This window comes from Ornithorhynchus anatinus, chromosome 4, assembly GCF_004115215.2.
Source record: "Ornithorhynchus anatinus isolate Pmale09 chromosome 4, mOrnAna1.pri.v4, whole genome shotgun sequence".
NCBI lineage: Eukaryota > Metazoa > Chordata > Mammalia > Monotremata > Ornithorhynchidae > Ornithorhynchus > Ornithorhynchus anatinus.
Genome location: NC_041731.1, coordinates 38,094,634 through 38,108,534, shown reverse-complemented (window position 1 = coordinate 38,108,534; position 13,901 = coordinate 38,094,634). Strand labels below are relative to the sequence as shown.

Genomic DNA, 13,901 nt, shown 5'->3' with positions numbered 1-13,901 from the left:
TGTCAGCTGTGTGACTGTGGGCAAGTCACTTCACTTCTCAGTGCCTCAGTGACCTCATCTGTAAAATGGGGATCAACTGTGAGCCCCACGTGGGACGACCTGATTACCCTGTATCTACCCCAGCGCTTAGAACAGTGCTCGGCACATGGTAAGCGCTTAACGAATATCAACATTATTACCCAGTGTTTAGCACAGTGCTTGGCACATAGTAAGCACTTAACAAATACCATCATTGTTATTATTATTCATTCAATCATATTTATTGAGCACTTACTGTGTGCAGAGCACTTTACTAAGTGCTTGGGAGAGTCCGATATAACCCTAAGCGGACACATTTCCGCCCCACAGTGAGCTTAGAGTCAAGAGCACTTCTCTGGGCCTCGGTTCCTTCATCTGTAAAATGGGGATTAAGACTGTGAGCCCCACGTGGGACAGGGACTGTGTCCATCTTGATTACCTTGTCTCTTAGAACGACAGAACAGTACCCAGCACAAGTCAGTGCTTAACAAATGCCATTAAAAAAACATTTCAACTTCACCACCCCAGACCCCCCATTCCCTCAGAGCCCCACATCCCCTACAACACCCAAAATGTAAAATTATCACCTCTGTTCCTATCAGATTTTTATAAGGATTTTAGAAAAGTCCTTGGTTTTGCACTGGGGATTAGTAACGGACCTGCAGGCTGGTGTGGGATACAAGTGTGCTGGAAAGCTGCATGCCCTGCTATCATGGAATTAATGAGAAAAAAATTAGGAGCTTCCTAAAGAATTATTTTAAAAAAAAAACCCTCCTCCCACACCAAACTCAGAAATCAAAGTCTAAGGATCAAGTAGAGGGGAGTTTCCGAGGCATTCTGGCACTCTACCTAGCCCTCCCATCCCTTCTCTGATTTTGTTGAGGGAAAGGGAGGAGAGGGGCTGGAAGCAGAGAAGCAGCGTGGCTCAGTGGAAAGAACATGGGCTTTGGAGTCAGGGCTCATGGGTTCGAATCCCAGCTCTGCCACTTGTCGGCTGTGTGACTGTGGGCAAGTCACTTAACTTCTCTGGGCCTCAGTTCCCTCATCTGTAAAATGGGGATGAAGACTGTGAGCCCCACGTGGGACAACCTGATTCCCTTATGTCTACCCCAGCGCTTAGAACAGTGCTTGGCACATAGTAAGCACTTAACAAATACCAACATTATTATTATTAGTAAGAAGCCCACAGACTTGCAGGAGAAGGACCCAGGTGAGGCGCTCAAACACAGAGCCTTCTTCCGACGCCACAGTGGTGTCTGGGAATCAGAATCAGAATGAAGCAGGCACCGCACCCCCCGCCCTGTGACCCTTCGAAAAGGTGGCGCTTCTCTCCTCGCTCTCTAAAATAATAGTGTTGTTATTTGTGAAGCAGCGTGGCTCAGTGGAAAGAGCACGGGCTTTGGAGTCAGAGGTCATGAGTTCGAATCCAGAGCTCCGCCACTTGTCAGCTGTGTGACTGTGGGGCAAGTCACTTAACTTCTCTCTGCCTCAGTTACCTCATCTGTAAAATGGGGATTAAGACTGTGAGCCCCACGTGGGACAACCTGATTCCCTTGTGTCTACCCAGCGCTTAGAACAGTGCTTGGCACATAGTAAGCGCTTAACAAATACCAACATTTATGTGCAGAGCACTGTTCTAATTGCTGGGGTAGATACAGGGGAATCAAGTGGGAATCAATCAATTGAGGCTCACAATCTTAATCCCCATTTTACAGTTGAGGTAACTGAGGCCCAGTGAAGTGACTTGCCCACAGTCACACAGCTGACAAGTGGCAGAGCTGGCATTCGAACCCATGACCTCTGACTCCCAAGCCCGGGCTCTTTTCACTGAGCCGGTAGTGATGGGCATGGGGTAGGAAATGGGATTCAAGGGAAACAGCATGGCCTAGTGAAAAGAGCATGGGTTTGGGTTTGTGTACATATCTATGATTTTATTTATCTATTTATCTATTTCGATGGTATTGATGTCTGTCCACTTGTTTTGTCTGTCTACTTGATGTCTGTCTACTTGTTTGTTGAGCCACAAAGAAGCGGCGTGGATCAGTGGAAAGAGGCTGGGCTTGGGAGTCAGAGGTCATGAGTTCGAATCCCTGCTCTGCCACTTATCAGCTGTGTGACTGTGGGCAAGTCACTTCACTTCTTTGTGCCTCAGTTCCCTCATCTGTAAAATGGGCATTAAGGCTGTGAGCCCAACGTGGGACAACCTGATTACCCTGTATCTACCCCAGCACTTAGAACAGTGCTTGGCACATAGTAAGCACTCAACAAATACCAACATTTTTTGTTTTGTTTTGTTTTGCTCTTGTCTCGCCCATCATTGGGCAGGGATCATCTCTATCTGTTGCTGAATTGTACATTCCAAGCACTCAGTACAATGCTCTGCATACAGTAAGCACTCGATAAATATGGTTTAATGAATTTGGGAGTGAGAGGAGTTGGGTTATAATCCTGGCTCTGCCATTTGCCTGCTGTGTGACCTTGGGCAAATCACCACTTCTCTGTGCCCGTTTCTTGATTTGTAGAGTGGGGATTCGATACCTGTTATAAGTTCTCACCGGGTTGAGCACTGATCTACGCTAGTCAGGCTGGACACATTTCCTCTCACATGGGGCTGACAGTCTAAACACGAGAGGAAACGAGAATTAAATCCCAATTTTACAGATGAGGAAATCAAAGTACAGGGAATTTAATAATAATACATAACAATTATTATGGTACTTGTTAAGAGCTTACTATGTGCCAAGCACTCTAAGCGCTAGGGGAGATATAAGTTAATCAGGTTGGACACAGTCCCTGTCCCACACTGGGCTCACCTTCTTCATCCCCATTTTGCAGGTGAGGTAACTGAGGCCCAGAGAAGTTAAATTATTTGCCCAAGGTGACGCAACAGATAAGTGGCAGAGCTGGAATTAAAACCCAGGTCCTCTGTCTCCCAGGCCGGTGCTATTCCTACTAGACCACGGTACACCTCAGGCCAAGCTGCACTTTTTCACTCTCCTGCTTAAACCGTGAGCTCCAGGAGGCCTAAGGACTGTGTCCAACCTGATTATCCTGTATTTATCACAATGTTTAGTACAGTGCTTGGCACACAGTAAGCACTAAACAAATATTCAATCAATCAATGGTGTTTACTGAGTGCTTACTACGTGCAAAGCACCATACTAAGCGCCTGGGAGAGTACAATACAACAGAGTTTAGCAGACATGTTCCCTACTTATAATGAGCTTACAATTATTACTGTTATGATTAATAAGATTATTGTCTTCTCTATCAGAGCAGCTCAGGATATATTCAAAATTCATTCATTCAATCGTATTTTTTGAGCACATACTGTGTGCAGAGTACTGGGGGTCCTGCAATCAATCAATCAATCATACTTATTGAGTGCTTACCGTGTGCAGAACACTGTACTAAGTGCTTGGGAGAGCACAATACACAACACAACAAAATCGGTAGACTCAGTTTAGCTAATGGGAGGCATTTAAAACAATCCCTTGAGGCCAAGAATTGTTGATGTTGGGGATCTTCTAACCTTGGATTCTCTCTTTGCTCTCCTCTTCCCATATCCTCTCCAAGATAAAAGGGGGAAATGCGATGGAGGGTTAGGAAGGAGGAATTTATCCCTTTGCTCTTCCCCCTCCTAGCCCAAAGCACTTATGTACATATCTTGATGTCTGTCTCCCCCTAGACTGTGAGCCGTTGTTAGTAGGGACAGTCTCTGTTGCCAAATTGTACTTTCCAAGTGCTTAATACAGTGCTTTGCACATAGTAAGCGCTGAGTAATACAATGGAATTAATGAATGAATATCTGTCATTTCATTTATTTATTCATCGATGTCTGTCACTCTAGACTGAGTTCTTTGTGGGCAGGGAATGTGACTGTTTATTGTTTTGTACTCTCCCAAGTGCTTAGTACAGTGCTCTGAGCACAGTAAGCGCTCAATAAGTACGATTTTTTTTACTCTATTTTCTTAATGATGCGAATATATCTATGATTCTATTTATCTATTTTGATGGTATTGATGCCTGTCTACTTGTTTCGTTTTCTGTCTCCCCTTTTAGACCTGAGCCCGTGTTGGGCAGGGATGGTCTCTCTGTGCCCGAACTGTACATTCCAAGCGCTTAGTACAGTGCACTGCACCCAGTAGGCCCTCAATAAATGATGGATGATGGATGGATGGATGATGGATGGATGATGGATGGATGGATGGATGGATGGATGATTCTCGTTATATCCCGGCTAGACTACTGTGTCAGCCTTCTCTCTGACCTCCCTTCCTCCTCTCTCGCCCCGCTCCGGTCTATTCTTCACTCCGCTGCCCGGCTCATCTTCCTGCAGAAACGATCTGGCCTGTCACTCCCCTTCTTAAACAACTCCAGTGGTTGCCTATCGACCTCCGCTCCAAACAAAAACTCCTCACTCTAGGCTTCGAGGCTCTCCATCACCTTGCCCTTCCTACCTCTCCTCCCTTCTCTCTTCTACCGCCCACCCCGCACGCTCCGCTCCTCCGCCGCCCACCTCCTCGCCGTCCCTCGGTCTCGCCCATCCTGCCGTCGACCCCCGGGCCGCGTCCTCCCGCGGTCCGGAACGCCTCCCTCCTCACCTCCGCCAAACTGATTCTCTTTCCCTCTTCAAAACCCTACTTAAAAATCACCTCCTCCAAGAGGCGTTCCCAGACTGAGCTCCTCTTCCCCCTCTACTCCTCTGCCATCCCCTTTACCTCTCCGCAGCTAAAGCCTCATTTTCCCCTTTTCCCTCTGCTCCTCCACCTCTCCCTTCCCATCCCCACAGCACTGTACTCGTCCGCTCGACTGTATATATTTTCGTTACCCTATTTATTTGTTAATGAATTGTACATCGCCTCGATTCTATTTAGTCGCCATTGTTTTTACGAGATGTTCTTCCCCTCGACTCTGTTTATTGCCATTTCTCGTCTGTCCGTCTCCCCCGATTAGACCGTAAGCCCGTCAAACGGCAGGGACCGTCTCTATCTGTTGCCGACTTGTTCATCCAAGTGCTTAGTACAGTGCTCTTCACATAGTAAGCGCTCAATAAATACTATTGAATGAATGAATGAATGAATGGATGGATGGATGGATGGATGATGGATGGATGGATGAAAAGAATAAATGGATGAATGGATGAGTGAATGGATAGATGAATGAAAGGGGAATGAATGAGGAGATGGATGATGGATGGATGATGATGATGGATGGGTGGTGTGGATGGGTTGATGATGGTGGGATGGATGGTGGGATGGATGGATGAGATGGATGGAGGATGGAGGGATGGATGAATGAATGTGGATGGATGACCGAATGAACGAGTGGATGAAGGGGTGGATGGATGAATGAAGATGATGAGGATGAATGAGTGGGTGGTATGGATGATGGATGATGGATGATGATGGATGGACGGACGGACAGACGGATGCATGCATGCATGAATGAATGAATGAATGAATGAATGCGTTTGTAATATGGCCCAGGCCTCCTAAGGAAGCCCTGCCTCCCAGTCGGGCTCAACCTCCCAGGACCCGCGCGCTGTGCGCATGCGCCCGCCCCCTCCACCGCTCCCCCCCCCCCCCGCTCCCCGCCCACAATTCCTCGCGCGGGCCGAGCCCGGGGCCAGTTAAGCCTTCCCTCCTCCAAAACCGGATTTGTCCCCACTCCCTTTTCCCTTTTCCCTTCCCTCCTCAAAGCCCAACGCCAAATGCATCTCCCCCACCGAAAACCTTGCTCCCGAGCCCACCCAGGCTCATCTCGCCCCCCGTGTGAGCCTCCTTCCCTGTGATGGCTGGCCGGCTGCATACATTAAGGCGGACCCACATAAGAGCGAGTTTTCCCGGAGTCGGCAGAGTCAAAGCATTCTCCCTTTTGTTAAAAGCGGCAGGATTAGAAGGAATTAGTGGTGCGGGGGAGGGACGGAGTCTGGGGGGGAAAAAGGCAAACTGTGGGTCCCATAAGGGAAAGTGATTGTTTGGGGAGCTATATAGTCGCAAGTATCCCTGGGTAAATGTGTGTATGAAAGAGAGAAGGTTAGCACTCCCCTTGAAAGGATGAAAGGTCCAGTGGCCTTTACAACACACATATGGTTAAGGCATTCCACCTACTTCGTGGCATCTAACCAAGTTTTTTTTATTCCCCTCCTTTTTTTAGCCTCTTAAAAACCCAAATGGGAGGACGGCCTCCCCCCCCCCCAAAGCAGAGTGCTCAGGGCAAGAGCCCAGGCTGTCAGAGTCGTGGGTTCCAATAATCATCATTATTCCCCCTTTCCCTCTGCTCTCTCCCCCTCCGCACTCTGCTCATCCCCGCTCTGCCACCTGTCAGCTGTGACTGTGGGAAAGTCACTTCTCTGGGCCTCAGTCCCTCATCTGGAAAAAGGGGATGATGATAATAATGGTGGTATTTTTAAGCGCTTACTCTGTGCAAAGCACTGTTCTAAGCACTGGGGGAATAATAATAATAATAATGTTGGTATTTGTTAAGCGCTTACTCTGTGCAAAGCACTGTTCTAAGCACTAAGGGAATAATAATAATAATTTGTAAGCGCTTACTCTGTGCAAAGCACTGTTCTAAGCGCTGAGGGATACATGGGTGATCAGGTTGTCCCACATGGCCCAGTTGAATCCCCATTTGACAGATGAGGAGCTGAGGCACAGAGAAGTGAAGTGACTTGCCCAAAGTCACACAGCGCAAAGGGGCGGCATTAGAACCCATGACCTCTGACTCCCAAGCCCGACCTCTTTCCACTGAGCCACGTGGGACAACCTGATTCCCCTGGATCTCCCCCAGCGCTTAGAACAGTGCTCGGCACATAGTAAGCGCTTAACAAATACCAACATTATTATTTGTATATATTTTATTACCCTATTTATTTTGTTAATGAGATGTACAATCCCTTGATTCTATTTATTGCTATTGTTTTTGTCTGTCTCCCTTGATTAGACTGTGAGCCCGTCACTGGGCAGGGTTGGTCTCTATCTGTTGCCGAATTGTCCATTCCAAGCGCTTAGTCCAGTGCTCTGCACATAGTAAGCGCTCAATAAATACTGTTGAATGGATGAATGAAAAATAATAAATGGAGCCTACGTCCCCAACGGGCAAAGAGGAATAATAATAACGTTGGTATTTGTTAAGCGCTTACTATGTGCCGAGCACTGTTCTAAGCGCTGGGGGAGATACAGGGGAATCAGGTTGTCCCATGTGAGGTTCACAGTTAATCCCCATTTTACAGATGAGGGAACTGCGGCCCAGAGAAGTGAAGCGACTTGCCCAAGATCACACAGCTGACAAGCGGCGGACCCGGGATAACAATAATAATAATGTTGGTATTTGTTAAGCGCTTACTACGTGCGGAGCACCGTTCTAAGCGCGGGGGGTAGTTACAAGGTAATCAGGTTGTCCCACGTGAGGCTCACAGTCTTCATCCTCATTTTACAGATGGGGGAACTGAGGCCCAGAGAAGTGAAGTGGCTTGCCCACAGTCACCCAGCTGACAAGTGGCAGAGCAGAATTCGAACCCATGGCCTCTGACTCCCAAGGCCGGGCTCTTTCCCCTGAGCCACGCTGTTTCTCATCCTGACTCCCCCACTTATCAGTTGTGTGACTGGGGAGTCCGAGGTCATGGGTTCTCATCCCAGCTTGTCAGTTGTGTGACCTTGGGCAAGTCGCTTCACTTCTCTGGGCCTCAGTTCCCTCATCTGAAAAATGGGGATTAACTGTGAGCCTCACGTGGGACAACCTGATGACCCTAGATCTCCCCCAGCGCTTAGAACAGTGCTCGGCACATAGTAAGCGCTTAACAGATACCAACATTATTATTATCCCGGCTCCGCCGCTTGTCAGCTGGGTGACCTTGGGCAAATCACATCATGTCTCTGGACCTCAGTGACCTCATCTGGAAAATGGGCTTAAAAAAATGGTATTTGTTAAGCGCTTACTATCTGCAAAGCACTGTTCTAAGCGTTGGGGGGTACAAGGAGATCAGGTTGTCCTTCGTGGGGCTCACAGTTTTTAATCCCCACGTGGGACAACCTGATCACCTTGTATCCCCCCCAGAGCTTAGAACAGTGCTTTGCACATAGTAAGCGCTTAATTCATCAAATAGTATTTATTGAGCGCTTACTATGTGCAGAGCACTGGACTAAGCGCTTGGAGGGTACAATTCGGCAACAGATAGAGACAGTCCCTGCCCAATGACGGGCTCACAGTCTAATCGGGGGAGACAGACGGACAAAAACAAGGCAGCAACATTATCACAATAAATAGAATCAAGGGGATGTACACCTCATTAACAAAATAAATAGGGTAATAAAAATATAGACAAATGAGCACAGTGCTGAGGGGAGGGGAAGGGAGAGGGGGAGGAGCAGAGGGAAAGGGGGGAACAAATGCCATTATCATTATTATTATTACTTATTTTGCACATCGATAAACTACCCCCAGCATCAGAGCCCTGGGCCTGTGTATATATCATTTATTACCCTATTTATTTTGTTCATGATCACCTTGTATCCCCCCCCAGCGCTTAGAACAGTGCTTGGCACATAGTAAGCACTTAACCAATGCCATTATTATTATTATTACTTATTTTGCCGAACTCTAGCGCCTGGAAGCTGCACCTATCGATAAACTAACCCCAGCATCTGAGCCTTGGACTTATTTGTACATATCATTTATTACCCTATTTATTTTGTTCATGATGTGTATATAATAATAATAACGGTGGTGTTTGGGGAAGCTCTATGTGCCAAGCACTGTTCTAAGCGCTGGGGGGAGACAAGGTGATCAGGTTGTCCCAAGTGGGGCTCGCAGTCTTCATCCCCATTTTATAGATGAGGGAACTGAGGCACAGAGAAGTGAAGTGACTTGCCCCAAATCACCCAGCTGGCAAGCGGCAGAGCCGGAATTAGAACCCACGACCTCCGACTCCCAAGCCCAGGCTCTTTCCACCCCGCCACGCTCTGTATATCTCTTTGGTTCTATGTATCGATGTTTTTTTTCTTCTGTTTTGCTCTGCTGTGTCCCCCTTTTGGACTGTGAGCCCGTTATTGGGCAGGGCTTGTCTCTATCTGTTGCCGAATTGTACGTTCCAAGTACAGTACAGTGCTCTGCACATGGTAAACTCTCAATAAATGCAATTGAATACATGAATGAATTGTACATTCCAAGCGCTAAGGACAGTGCTCTGCGAATAGTAAGCTCTCAATAAATACTATTGAATGCATGAATGAATGAATTGTACATTCCCAGCCCTTAGGAGAGTGCTCTGCACATTTTAAGCGCTCAGTAAATATTACTGAATGCATGAATGAATGAATTGTACATTCCAAGCCCTTAAGACAGTGCTCTGCACATTTTAAGCGCTCAATAAATACTATTGAATGCATGAATGAATGAATTGTACATTCCCAGCCCTTAGGACAGTGCTCTGCACATTTTAAGCGCTCAATAAATGCTATTGAATGCACGAATGAATCAATCATACATTCCAAGCGCTTAGTGCAGTGCTCTACACATAGTAGGCACTCAATAAATACTATTGAATGAATGAATAATAATAATTATGCTATCTGTTAAGCGCCAAGTACTATTCTAAGCGCTGGGGGTGGGAGGGGTGATACAAGGTAATCAGGTTGTCCCACATGGGGCTCCAAGTCTTAATCTCCATTTTACAGATGAGGGAACTGAGGCTCAGAGAACTGAAGTGACTTGCCCAAAGTCACACAACTGTAGTGCCTGGAAGCTGCACCTATCGATTAACTACCCCTATAATCTGAATAATAATAATAACAATAATGGTATCTGTTAAGCACTTACTATGTGCCAAGCACCGTTCTAAGCACTGGGGGAGATACAGGGTAATCAGGTTGTCCCACGTGGGGCCCACAGTCTCAATTCCGACTTTACAGATAATAATAATAACAATGTTGATATTTGTTAAGCACTTACTATGTGCCGAGCACTGTTCTAAGCGCTGGGGGAGATACAAGGTAATCAGGTTATTCTACACGGGACCCACAGTCTTAATCCCCATTTTCCAGATGAGGGAAATGAGGCTCAGAGAAGTTAAGTGACTTGCCCAAAGTCACACAACTGCTAAGTGGGGGAGTCAGGATTAGAACCCAAGACCTCTGACTCCCAAACCCGGATTCTTTCCACTGAGCCGCGCTGCTTCTGCTCTGAACGAACAGAGCAAATTTTTACTTTTGGCCAACTACTTTTCGTGCCCTCCTTTGAAACCAAATGGTTTTAACTAGTTTTTCCAATGAAAGTTTGACAACCTCAGGGGGCCGTCACTAGTCAAAGCGTCTCCTACACCCTCTCTTATAGTCAGTCCTTATCGCTTCAGGATCCACGTGCAATTCTACCATTTGCTCTTGGAAAACTTCACATGGACCAAGGAGGAAAAGGTTCGGAGCAACCCCACACGTTCTTAATTTTCACTACAACAGTAAATTGGTTTGGGTTTTAAACTCTGGATTTTAAAAGCCAAAATAATAATAATGTGCCAAGCACTGTTCTAAGCACTGGGGTAGATGGAAGGTAATCAGGTTGTCCCACATGGGGCCACGGTCTTAATCCCCATTTTCCAGATGAGGTCACTGAGGCACAGAGAAGTGACTTGCTCAAGGTCACACAGCAGACAAGTGGCGGAGCCGGGATTAGAATCCACATCCGCTGACTCCCAAGCTGCCTCAAAAGCAAGGTTTGAGGACAAAGACCTGCACTGCAGCCCTCTGTTCTTTATTTTGGTTTGTACCATGGCATCATTTATCATAGTATCATTTATTTATCATTTATTGAGGGCTTGGGAGAGTACAATACAACAGTAAACAGTCACATTCCCTGCCCACAACGAGCTTTCAGTCTAGAGCCTGTAGGAGCCATCTGCCTCCTGTCGTTTCTCTCTAAACTCCTTGAGCTAGTTGTCTACACCCACTGCCCCCACTTCTTCTCCAATTCTTTCATTCATTCAATAGTATTTATTGAGCGCTTACTATGTGCAGAGCACCGTACTAAGTATTTGGGATGTACAAATCGGTAACAGATAGAGACAGCCCCTGCCCTTTGACGGGCTTACAGTCTAATCGGGGGAGATGGACAGACAAGAACAATAGCAAATAAATAGAATCAAGGTGATGAACATCTCATTAACAAAATAAATAGGATAATGAAAATATATTCAGTTGAGTGGACGAGTACGGTGCTGAGGGGAAGGGAGAGGGGGAGGAGCAGAGGGAAAGGGGGAAAAAGAGGGCTTACCTGAGGAGAGGTGAAGGGGGGGTAGAGGGGGAGCAGAGGGAGCAGAGGGAAAAGGGGGAGCTCAGTCTGGGAAGGCCTCTTGGAGGAGGTGAGCTCTAAGTAGGGTTTTGAAGAGGGGAAGAGAATGAGTTTGGCGGAGGTGAGGAGGGAGGGCGTTCCGGGACCATGGGAGGACGTGGGCCGGGGGTCGACGGCGGGACAGGCGAGAACGGGGGACGGCGAGGAGGTGGGCGGCAGAGGAGCGGAGCGTGCGGGGTGGGCGGTGGAAAGAGAGAAGGGAGGACAGGTAGGAGGGGGCAAGGGGATGGAGAGCCTTGAAGCCTAGAGTGAGAAGTTTCTGTTTCGTGCGGAGGTTGATAGGCAACCACTGGAGCCCTTGATGCCCTCCGATCTGCCTTCCACCCTCTCCCCTCCACAAAAACAGCCCTCTCAAAGGTCACCTACCATCTCGTCTTCATAACCAGATCTACATCTCGGGCCCTGATCTTCCTCCTTCTCTGTAATCTCGTCTTTCCTCCTGCCCTCAGGGTCATCTCTCTTTGGATGAACCGGTGACGCCTCAGACTTACCATGTCCAAAACAGAACTCACCTTCCCACCCGAACCCTGTCTTCCCTCTGACTTCCCCATCGCTGTAGACAGCACCATTATCTTCCGTCTCACAAGCCTATAACCTTGGTGTTCTCCCCGATTCATCTCTCTCATAACCCACACAATCTGTCACCCAATCCTATCTTCGCGACGTCGCTAAAATCCAACACAGTTACGGTATTTATTTATTAAGCACTTACTATGTGCCGGGCACTGTCCTAACCGCTGGGGTGGATACGAAGTAATCAGGTTGTCCCACGTTGGGCTCCCAGTTTAATCCCCATTTTACAGTTGAGGTAACTGAGGCACAGAGAAGTTAAGCGACCTGCCCAAGGTCACACAGCGGACAAGTGGTTCCTCTCCATCCTGTTACTACATAAATCCATAGCACTTATCCTCTCCTGCCTTGATTACTACATCAGGCTCCTCGCTCACTATACTGTCTCCTGTCCCTCCCTACTCTAGTCCATACTTAGCTCTGCTGCACAGATCATTTTTCTAAAAAAAAATCATTCAATCCACATTTCCCCATTCCTCTAGGACTTCTAGGGGCCCATCCACCTCCACAGATCAGAAACTCCTGATCATTGGCTTTAAAGCACCCCATCACCTTGTCTTACGCTGTCGAGTCGTCTCCGACCCATAGCGACGGCACTGGACGCATCTCTCTCACAACGCTCCACTCTCCATCTGCCATCGTTCCGGTAGTGGATCCGTAGAGTTTTCATGGTAAAAATCCCGAAGTCGTTTACCATTGCCTCCTTCCGCGGTCCATCACCTTATCCCCTCAGTAGATCAATCCAGGGTATTTACTACACGTAGTAAGCACTTGGGAGAGTACAACAGACTTTGCAGACACGTTTCCTACCCATAGCAAGCCCTTCTAGGGGAAACAGCATGGCTCAGTGGAAAGAGCCTGGACTTGGGAGTCAGAAGTCGTGGGTTCTAATCCCGACTCTGCCGCTTGTCAGCTGTGTGACTTTGGGCAAGTCACTTCACTTCTCCTTGTCTCAGTTCCCTCATCTGGAAAATGGGGATGAAGACTGGGAGTCCCACGTGGGACAACCTGATCATCTTGTATCCCCCCCGGCGCTTAGAACAGTGCTTTGCACATAGTAAGCACTTAACAAATACCGTCATCATCATTATTATTATTATTCTATTTTACCTCACTGATTTCCTACTACAACCCAGCACAACTACTTCATTCTTCTAATACCATCCTATTCACTGTAACTCAATCTTATCTATCTTACCACCAAACCCTTTACCATGCTGCTTTTTTTTAATGCTATTTGGTAAGTGCTTATTATGCACCAGGCACTTTATTAAGCCTGGGGTAGATATAAGCTAATCAGGTTGGACACAGTCCCTGTCCCACATGGGCCTCACAGCCTTTCTCACCATTTTACGGCTGAGGTTACTGGGGCCCAGAGGAGTCGAGTGACTTGCCCGAGGTCACACAGCACACCTGCTGACTCCCAGGTCTGTGCTCCATCCACCAGGCCATGCTGATTCTCCTCCCACTAGCCTGGAACTCCCTCCTCCTTCGTAGCCGGCGGACGATCGCTCTCCCCACCTTCAAAGCCCTCACATGTGGTACGAAAGGAGAGAAGGTTAGCACTCACCTTCAGAAAGATGGACAAAGTCCTCGTGGCCTTTACAACACATATACCGTTAAGGCACTTGATAGCATCTAAACATGCTCTCTGGAAGCAGGGTGGCCTAGCGGATAGAGCACAGACCTGGGAGTCGGAGGGAGATGTACACCTTGGGTAGGTCACTTCACTTCTCTGGTCTTCAGTTACCTCATCTGTAAAATGAGAACAAAAACTCACTCTAGGCTTCAAGGCTCTCCATCACCTTTCCCTCTCCTACCTCTCCTCCCTTCTCTCTTTCTACTGTCCACCCCACACACTCCGCTCCTCTGCCGCCCACCTCCTCACCGTCCTCCGTTCTCGTCTATCCCGCCGTCCACCCCCGGGCCACGTCCTCCCGCGGTCCCGGAACGCCCTCCCTCCTCAC

At 47.8% G+C, this 13,901-nt stretch overlaps 2 pseudogenes; both read left to right on the top strand.

Moving 5' to 3' along the window:
- The first annotated feature begins 6,036 nt into the window (after window positions 1-6,036).
- LOC114811478 lies at window positions 6,037-6,157 on the top strand (annotated as a pseudogene).
- A 7,313-nt stretch (window positions 6,158-13,470) lies between these two features.
- Window positions 13,471-13,589, top strand: LOC114811485 (annotated as a pseudogene).
- The last annotated feature ends 312 nt before the right edge of the window (window positions 13,590-13,901 follow it).